We start from the raw sequence: 10,140 nt of genomic DNA, 5'->3' as shown, positions 1-10,140 counted from the left end.
TTTTTTTTTAAATTCAGACTAAGTACATTTTGGAATTTGGAATCTATTTTGATTAATCAAGGGCGATTACTCCCTTGCAGAATTTAAATTTTCTTTAGAAAAGTCCCCAGTATTTGTACACAAATGCAATTTTATTGTCAGAATGTTATCCAGGAACGTTTTTAAACATTTTACTTGAACGCATGTAATTTATTTGTTCAAAACCTGGGAACAGTTTTATCAAATGGTCTTTCTGGCTGTGTTTTGAAGTGAAATTTGTCAGCTTACGTATGCATTGACCTGATCACTGACCTTATAGCGGTTAAAGAAAAAGAGCTTGTACGGTCAAACTAAAATGATTACCGTATTTTTCGGACTATAAGTCACAGTTTTTTTCATAGTTTGGCCGGGGGGTGCGACTTATACTCAGGAGCGACTTATGTGTGAAATTATTAACACATTACCGTAAAATATCAAGTAATATTATTTAGCTCATTCACATAAGAGACTAGACGTATAAGATTTCATCGGATTTAGCGATTATGAGTGACAGATTGTTTGGTAAACGTATAGCATGTTCTATATGTTATAGTTATTTGAATGATAATATGTTACGTTAACATACCAGGCACGTTCTCAGTTGGTTATTTATGCCTCATATAACGTACACTTATTCAGCCTGTTGTTCACTATTCTTTATTTATTTTAAATTGCCTTTCAAATGTCTATTCTTGGTGTTGGGTTTTATCAAATAAATGTCCCCCAAAAATGCGCCTTATACTCCAGTGCGACTAATATATGTTTTTTTCCTTCTTTATTATGCATTTTCAGCAGGTGCGACTTATACTCCGAAAAATACGGTAATTGAAGTGTGTTCATGATTAATGTGATACTTTTTTGTAATTAATTAATTAAGAGTTAACTCTTTAATTTTGACAGCCCTAATAATTTATATTTATTTCAGTAATTTCCGGTCAGCTTCTCATACTTAATGAGAATTCTTGTTTATGCAGCAACAGACATTAAAAACTATAAATGTAATTGTCTGTTTACACTCTGCGAGGAAAGCAAGGAAGATATGCGAATGTCATCTTGTCATGCTAAAGTAACTTGCCCTTATATATAAATAAATAAATGATAAATGGGTTATACTTGTATAGCGCTTTTCTACCTTCAAGGTACTCAAAGCGCTTTGACAGTATTTCCACATTCATCCATTCACACACATATTCACACACTGATGGCGGGAGCTGCCATGCAAGGCGCTAACCAGCAGCCATCAGGAGCAAGGGGGAAGTGTCTTGCCCAAGGACACAACGGACGTGACTAGGATGGTAGAAGGTGGGGATTGAACCCCAGTAACCAGCAACACTCCGATTGCTGGCACGGCCACTCTACCAACTTCGCCACTAAGCAATGTATTTTAAAAAAAAACATCTAAAACAGGTGAAAATATATTCAATGTGAAGTACATGTCTGGTGCTAAATGAGCATATTTACATGTTATTGACCTTATTCACATCTATATTTGAGGCTTGCAATCCATAATCGAGTTCTTTCTTTTTAGACAATCTGTCTGCACTCCCTATGTTTCACAACATTGTCCAGACAGTAGCATTGTAATGTTTTTATCCGTTTGCACAATTCTGACAGCCGAAAACACTGCAAAAGTTACCCATTTAGCTTTAGCAGAGATGTTTGCCAATATTTTCTCAATTAAGTTTACAATACAGAGGCTTCTGTTGTATTTTATTAGTTTAACCATTTTGTTTTCCAATGTAAAATAGCAGTTAATTAATTTGTACGCACTTCCTTCTGGATGTCTCATTTCACTTTTTTGTCTGTATGGATGTGAAATGGTTTTAAATGTTATTCATTATGGTCTTAAAGTCTTACATTTGACATGTAAGAGACCTTGTTATTTATTTGTACACACACAAAGGGCCCTATTATGCAAAACCAACTTGTCCCACCTATTAGTACCTGCTGTTGTGTATTTGGTATTTACACCAGTCTTGAAAAAGTTGAAATCAAACCATGGAGGCACCGCAGAGATATTTATAAAACAACCTTGCCTTGCTTTATACTTCTTCCAAAAGAGGTGTGGGGCAGACTGGCTCATACATGCACGTGCATCCTCTGCTGTTGCCATTTCTAATACAAAGTAGCGTACAGTTCAAACTTATTTCTGTTAGTAGGCTCCACATGGAAGCGCTAAACACTACAACATGGCTGACGAGGAGAACACACAGTCAAAGTGGAGGCACGTAAATAAGACCACCCCCAAAACGCCGTATCCTGAAGAGAAAGTCAGAAAGCAGCTTGAAAACGGAAAACATATCCAATGCAATATTTTGACCAAAGAACCACCTTTACATGTTATGTAGACCACAAGGAAGAGTTTTAAATGTCGGAAAAAATCATAATATGACCTCTTTAGTACGCTTTTGTTAAGGTATGATTGACAAGTAGCACCCCAAATACCATTGTAATACATGTGGATATATTAAGCAAATATAATGTCAAAATACAAAAACGATGAATAAAATAACAAACTTTACGCAAAATACCTATCGATTTCATCTTTGTTAAATGTCAAGACTTGGTCTTTGGCGTGGTTTGCTCTCCCGTGGTGCAAAAGAATTGGAACGGACGTGGCGTGCAGGTAAAGACATATTTAATTATTACTATAAACTCAAACAAAAGGTACAAACAAAAGGCGCTCACAGCGGAGGTAAAAAACTTGACTAGAAAAACAAAGGGCGCGCACAATGGCGGAGAACTATGAACATTAAACAAACAAAACTTACGTGACAAGAGATGAAACAAGAACTAACGTGACAAGGAACTGTGGACATGGCATGAATGGGTGGTGTCGCCAGGACGAACAACAGAAACAGAAAAGCCTATATAGTGACATGAAAAGTGAAAACAGGTGCGTGACTAACTGTGAACAGGTGCATGACATGACTGTGAAAACGTGAGACAGGTGTGTGTGAGTCCAAACGTGGAACAGGTGAAACTAATGGTTGCTATGGTGACAAACAAAACCAGGAAGTGAAACCAGGAACTAAGGAAGTGTCCAAAAAACAAAACAGCACATGGCCAAACAAAAACATGAACACAGACATGACAGAACCCCCCCCTTACGGACAGATCCCAGATGTCCAAAAACAAAAAACAGGATCAAGAGTCATGGGAGGGGGGGAGGGGGACATGGCGGTGGGTCGCCAGACCAGGTGTCCCCGAATCCACCGGGGCAGAGTCAGGTGGCGGCGGCGGGTAGACCGCCGCTGAACCTGACGAGGTGGGCGACCTGGGAATGGCCACATTCGTGGCAGACGAGGAGGTCGGCGCACCTGGCGTGGCGGACGCCCATGGAATGGCCACATCCTTGGCCGACGAGGAGGTGGGCGCGTTGTCGTGGCAGGCGGCGAAGCTTGGCGTGGTGCGTCAGGCGGCGAAGCTTGGCGTGGCGGGTCTTGACGAGGGTCTTGGTCTTGGCATGGGTCTTGGTCTTTGTCTTGGCGAGGGTCTGGGTCTTGGTCTTGGACTTGGTCTTGGCGTGGCGGTGCTTGGACTTGGTCTTGGTCACTTGGCGGGTCTTGGTCTTGGTCACTTGGCGGGTCTTGGTCTTGGTCACTTGGCGGTTCTTGGTCACTTGGCGGTTCTTGGTCACTTGGCGGTTCTTGGTCTTGGTCACTTGGTGGGTCTTGGTCACTTGGCGGTTCTTGGTCTTGGTCACTTGGCGGGTCTTGGTCTTGGCTTTGGTCTTGGCGTGGGGAAGCCACGGGTGGCACTTGGCGGCGTGGGGAAGCCACGGGCGGCACTTGGCGGCGTGGGGAAGCCACGGGCGGCACTTGGCGGCGTGGGGCAGCCACGGGTGGCACTTGGCGGCGTGGGGCAGCCACGGGCGGCACTTGGCGGCGTGGGGCAGCCACGGGCGGCACTTGGCGGCGTGGGGCAGCCACGGGCGGCACTGGGCGTCGTGAAGCTGCGACTGGCGACACTTGGCGTCGTGAAGCTGCGACTGGCGGCACTTGGCGTCGTGAAGCTGCGACTGGCGGCACTTGGCGTGGAGCAGGTACTGGTGGCGCTTGGCGTGGAGCAGGTACTGGCGGCGCTTGGCGTGGAGCAGGTACTGGCGGCGCTTGGCGTGGAGCAGGTACTGGCGGCGCTTGGCGTGGAGCAGGTACTGGCGGCGCTTGGCGTGGAGCAGGTACTGGCGGCGCTTGGCGTGGAGCAGGTACTGGCGGCGCTTGGCGTGGAGCAGGTACTGGCGGCGCTTGGCGTGGAGCAGGTACTGGCGGCGCTTGGCGTGGAGCAGGTACTGGTGGCGCTTGGCGTGGAGCAGGTACTGGTGGCGCTTGGCGTGGAGCAGGTACTGGTGGCGCTTGGCGTGGAGCTGGGCGTGGAGCAGGTGGATCTTGGCATGGTCGAAAAACTGGTGGTGGTGGTCGTGCTGGTGGCTGTGGCTTGGCGTGACGAAAGACTGGTGGTGGGGGTCGTGCTGGTGGCTGTGGCTTGGCAGGTCGAAAGACAGGTGGTGGTGGTCGTGCTGGAGGCTGTGGCTTGGCAGGTCGAAAGACAGGTGGTGGTGGTCGTGCTGGTGGCTGTGGCTTGGCAGGTCGAAAGACAGGTGGTGGTGGTCGTGCTGGAGGCTGTGGCTTGGCGTGACGATGCTGACCCACCCCACCTGAACAATTCCCAGCCCTAGCCCCCCCCCTCAAGGAGCGGATCCCAGACGCGCTCCCCGCGGTCTGGAACCGTCTTTTGGGGTGGGCGGAGGGGGTTCAGGAGGAGGGCAGAATCCTCCCCTCTAAATTGTCCAAAAGGTCTTTCGTTCCCCCCCACCTGGGCTTTTGTGGGTGAAAAAAAAATTTCTGACTTGGGCGTGGCATGAGTCCTGGGGGGCGGGGCATGAAAATTGGGTGACTGTGATTGACAGGATCTGATTTCTAAAAACATGTCTTGGTAATATTTAATCATGGATTTAGAGTCTTTGGTTGGATGTGGCTGACAAGAAAAAGAGTTCAGGGGAAAAAAATCCATGACGTCACCCACTGGCAGCGGCGTGACGTCGTCCTGGGGAAGCCGGGCTGGCTGCAGCTCGTTTCCGCCCGGAGGGGGAGGAGCTTGCGGGAACGATGCGTCCTTTCAAATGCTTGTGGAAGCCCTCCCTGACGTCCTTCGTTGGGAGCGGCGCTTCCGGGACTGCGGTGACGCAGCGCCATCCTCGGACCAAAGGGAGCTGATCGGCACCAGTTTGCCGGTCGGACCCCACATGAGATCCCTGCGCTCCATGGGGGAATGGCGGAGTGTCTCGGCTTCCATGGCGCGCAGGACCTCCCACGTTACCTCGTCAAAATTGTCCCATTTTTTTGCGGGAGAGCTCTCGTGCTGGCGACATCTGTCAAGACTTGGTCTTTGACGTGGTTTGCTCTCCCGTGGTGCAAAAGAAATGGAACCGACGTGGCGTGCAGGTAAAGACATAGTTTAATTATAACTATAAACTACAAAGTACAAACAAAAGGGTACAAACAAAAGGCGCTCACAGCGGAGGTAAAAAAACTTCACTAGGAAAAAACAAAAGGCGCGCACAATGGCGGAGAACTATGAACATTAAACAAACAAAACTTACGTGACAAGAGATGAAACAAGAACTAACGTGACAAGGAACTGTGGACATGGCATGAATGGGTGGTGTCGCCAGGACGAACAACAGAAACAGAAAAGCCTATATAGTGACATGAAAAGTGAAAACAGGTGCGTGACTAACTGTGAACAGGTGCATGACATGACTGTGAAAACGTGAGACAGGTGTGTGTGAGTCCAAACGTGGAACAGGTGAAACTAATGGTTGCTATGGTGACAAACAAAACCAGGAAGTGAAACCAGGAACTAAGGAAGTGTCCAAAAAACAAAACAGCACATGGCCAAACAAAAACATGAACACAGACATGACATTAAAGGCCTACTGAAATTTTTTTTTTTTATCTAAACGGGGATCCATTCTATGTGTCATACTTGATCATTTCGCGATATTGCCATATTTTTGCTGAAAGGATTTAGTAGAGAACATCGACGATATAGTTTGCAACTTTTGGTCGCTGATAAAAAAAGCCTTGCCTGTACCGGAAGTAGCGTGACGTCACAAGTTGAAAGGCTCCTCACATTTCCCCATTGTTTACACCAGCAGCGAGAGCGATTCGGACTGAGAAAGCGACGATTACCCCATTAATTTGAGCGAGGATGAAAGATTTGTGGATGAGGACATGAGAGTGAAGGACTAGAGTGCAGTGCAGGACGTATCTTTTTTCGCTCTGACCGTAACTTAGGTAAAAGGGCTCATTGGATTCCACACTTTCTCCTTTTTCTATTGTGGATCACGGATTTGTATTTTAAACCACCTCGGATACTATATCCTCTTGAAAATGAGAGTCGAGAACGCGAAATGGACATTCACAGTGACTTTTATCTCCACAACAATACATCGGTGAAGCACTTTAGCTACAGAGCTAACGTGATAGCATCATGCTTAAATGCAGATAGAAACAAAAGAAATATGCCCCTGACTGGAAGGATAGACAGAAGATCAACAATACTACTATCAGGAGACACCAAACCAAACACTGGACCTGTAACTACACGGTTAATGCTGTGTTGCCTGTCAAAGCCTAGCAATACTGTTGCTAACGACGCCATTGAAGCTAACTTAGCTACGGGACCTCGTCAGAGCTATGATAAAAACATTAGCGCTCCACCTACGCCAGCCCTCATCTGCTCATCAACACCCATGCTCACCTGCGTTACGGCGATCGACGGCGCGACGAAGGACTCCACCCGATCATCGATGCGGTCGGCGGCTTGCGTCGGAAAGCGCGTCTGCTATCCAAGTCAAAGTCCTCCTGGTTGTGTTGCTGCAGCCAGCCGCTAATACACCGATCCCACCTACAGCTTTCTTCTTTGCAGTCTCCATTGTTCATTAAACAAATTGCAAAAGATTCACCAACACAGATGTCCAGAATACTGTGGAATTTTGCGATGAAAACACAGCTTTTTGTATTGGGATACAATGTGTCCGAATACTTCCGTTTCAACCATTGACGTCACGCGCATACGTCATCATACATAGACGTTTTCAACCGGAAGTTCTCTGGGAAATTTAAAATTGCACTTTATAAGTTAACCCGGCCGTATTGGCATGTGTTGCAATGTTAAGATTTCATCATTGATATATAAACTATCAGACTGCGCGGTCGGTAGTAGTGGCTTTCAGCAGGCCTTTAAATCTATGTAAAGTTTGTTTGTTTAGAACAGGGGCTACTTTTCAAATGACCAAGTCAAGGTGATCTACCTCATCTTCATATACAGGTATATCCATCCATCTATTTTTTACTGCTTGTCCCTTTCAGGGTCGCGGGGGTTGCCTGGAGCTTATCTCAGCTGCATTCGGGCGGTAGGCGGGGTACACCCTGGACACCAGGGCCAACACAGACAGACAGACAACATTCACACTCACATTCACACACTAGGGCCAATATAGTGTTGCATATAATATATTTATATATGTATTATTTATATGTGTGTATATATATATTTGTATATTTATAACTTATATTTATTTATTTATGAAACAGACGTTTATTAATATGTTAAAGGTGTTGAATAAATATACAAGCATGTATCATGTTGTATTTGAATGCATGTTCGAAATAAACTCAAACCATAACATATAGATTCCCTTCTTTCATGAAGACAAGAACATAAGTTGGTGTATTACCTGATTCTGATGACTTGCATTGATTGGAATCAGACAGGTTTCACAGTTGTGCTCATAAGTCCCACATTTATCGAATTTACACAAAAAAGTCGTCCTCTCTGTCCAATACCACATGAAAGTGGTTGGTTTTTGGCATCTTATTTGTCCAGCTTTCTTATTAGTTTGTATACACTTTACAGGAAATACATTGACGGCAAACTCTGAAGCTTGCTTGCTTGTGCGCGCTAGCTTTCTGAGACTCTTATTTTGTTAGGGCAGGCAGGATAGAGCAGCACTTTTATTGTGAAGACAAGAACTGTGCGGTCGGTTTTTAGGGTTTTGAGAGCAGGTGCGGCGCGACTTTTTGAACATGTTGAAAAGAGATACTGGAAATTGTGATGTATCATGTTGTATGCATGCATGTTCGAAATAAACTCAAACTCAACTCAACTCAACAGTCTGTTGAAATAAAAAGTGTTTCTCGCCTTCCTGTCAGTCGTTGCTTTCTTAATAGCTAGCTCGCTGTAACCAGCGTCATCTCACAGGATCCTCGGGTCCCGCAAATGTCAATCAAGTGACGAAAGTGACGTCATAGTGAAGATTGATGATCGTTAATTTTTAGGACTATGTCTTAATGCCCGACTAGCGATCGACTGACACACTTTCTGCGTTTGGTGTAATGGGCACCATAGAATTTAGTTTATTTGTTGGTTAGTTGGTGCAGTTTTGTGCAAATAAATTACACACGTTCAAGTCAAACGTTTAACGTAGAGTCAGATCAAGATTGTCTGTTCTTTCAATTTCTAGTTTGTTAGTTGGTGCAAAGCGAGAAAAGTTTGCTTGTTTGTTCGTTCGTTGCTGCAGAACTGATTAATGTGATTATTTGTTCATTGTTCTGTTAGTTGGTGCAGATTTGGATAGCTTGTTTTTTGTTTATTTTCTTGTTCCCTTGTTTGTTAGTTAGACGGTAAAGAGCCAGAAAAAGGTTGTTAGAGTAGTGAGTTGGTCGATCGGTCCGGGTCTAGGTTACCGGTAAGTTTGTTCTTTTGCTCAGTCGTCAGTAAGTCGGTGGAAGCCTGATGAAGTTGGTTTGTTCGTGAAGTGGTTGTTTTCTGCAGATTTGTAGGACGCTAGTGTCTTTTTTGTTTGTTAATTTTGTTAGTAGGTGGGTAGAGTGTGTCTGTTGGTTAGTGTAGATTTAGGTAAAGTTTGTTCAGAAGCTAGTTATTGGGGCAGGTCTGAATACAATATATTTATTTCTCGGTTAGTTTGTGCTGGGCCGAAAAAGTTATTTTTTTTAAAATGTTTTGTTAGTTTTTTTCAAATCAGCGGAGAGTTTAGTTCCTTTGTTTATTAGTTTAGTTATATGTTCAGAAGTTTGTTTTTTAGTTGGTGCTGGGTCGGAACAAGAGTGTCGGTTCTTTCGATTGCTATTTACAAACGTTGCTCGTTATTTTGTTATTTGATGCAGATCTTGATGTGAAACTAATTGTATTTATATAGCGCTTTTCTCTAGTGACTCAAAGCGCTTTACATAGTGAAACCCATTATCTAAGTTAGATTTAAACCAGTCTGTTTTCTGAGCATCATGAAGCTAGTGCAGTGACCTAAGCACTGGACTAATGTGGTTGTATTTCCTGGTTCTAGTCAGGACTCGAGCAGCAGCATTCTGAACGTACTGCAGCTGCTTTACAGCTTGTTTGGAAAGCCCAGTGAGAAGGCAATTACAGTAGTCTAATTCTAACCTGCTGGAGACAAAGGCATGGATTAGTCTTTCTAAATCTGATTTAGACATTATTCCTCTAATTTTGGCAATGTTTTTTAGCTACGCTAATAGCGTCCTCTGTAACTGTCGTTCAGCCAGGTCTCAGTGAAAACTAGGGCGCAACAGTCTCACCTCCCTTTTTCATGTAATGTCCAACCTGATGTAACCCTGTTTGTTCTCTAGCGAGGCGGATATTTGATGGCAGAATCGATGGAATTGGTGTTCTGCAAGGGTTAGCTTTAGCCCTGAATCTCCGCTTTTGTTGTCTCTGGAAGCGGGTAGCACTATTGGAGGGTGCCGGTGCTGAGCAGGCCTCATCTCGTTTGTACAGCAGTCGAAGGTTATCCAATAAATAGGTGGTATGTGAGTCCACTACGTCCGTTTTACCTTCATCTTTTAGTAACAGAAGGCTGTGCCGATCGTAAATCCTCCTTTCTCTGCTGATCTGGTTACATAGGGCGAGTTTACCGCTGTTCTTATCGTGAGCCCATGCAGCCGCAGCCGACTTGGGCGCCGCCATCTGTGTTATTTGTTAGTTTGTCATTTTGTTGTTTGGTGCAGCGTCGTTTGCAGGTTTTTTGTTATTTTACTTGGAGTTTGTTCGTACATTTATGCATTATGGTTGGTAGGTTCA

The sequence above is a fragment of the Entelurus aequoreus genome, linkage group LG18, assembly GCF_033978785.1.
Source record: "Entelurus aequoreus isolate RoL-2023_Sb linkage group LG18, RoL_Eaeq_v1.1, whole genome shotgun sequence".
NCBI lineage: Eukaryota > Metazoa > Chordata > Actinopteri > Syngnathiformes > Syngnathidae > Entelurus > Entelurus aequoreus.
This window is presented reverse-complemented; position numbering follows the sequence as displayed.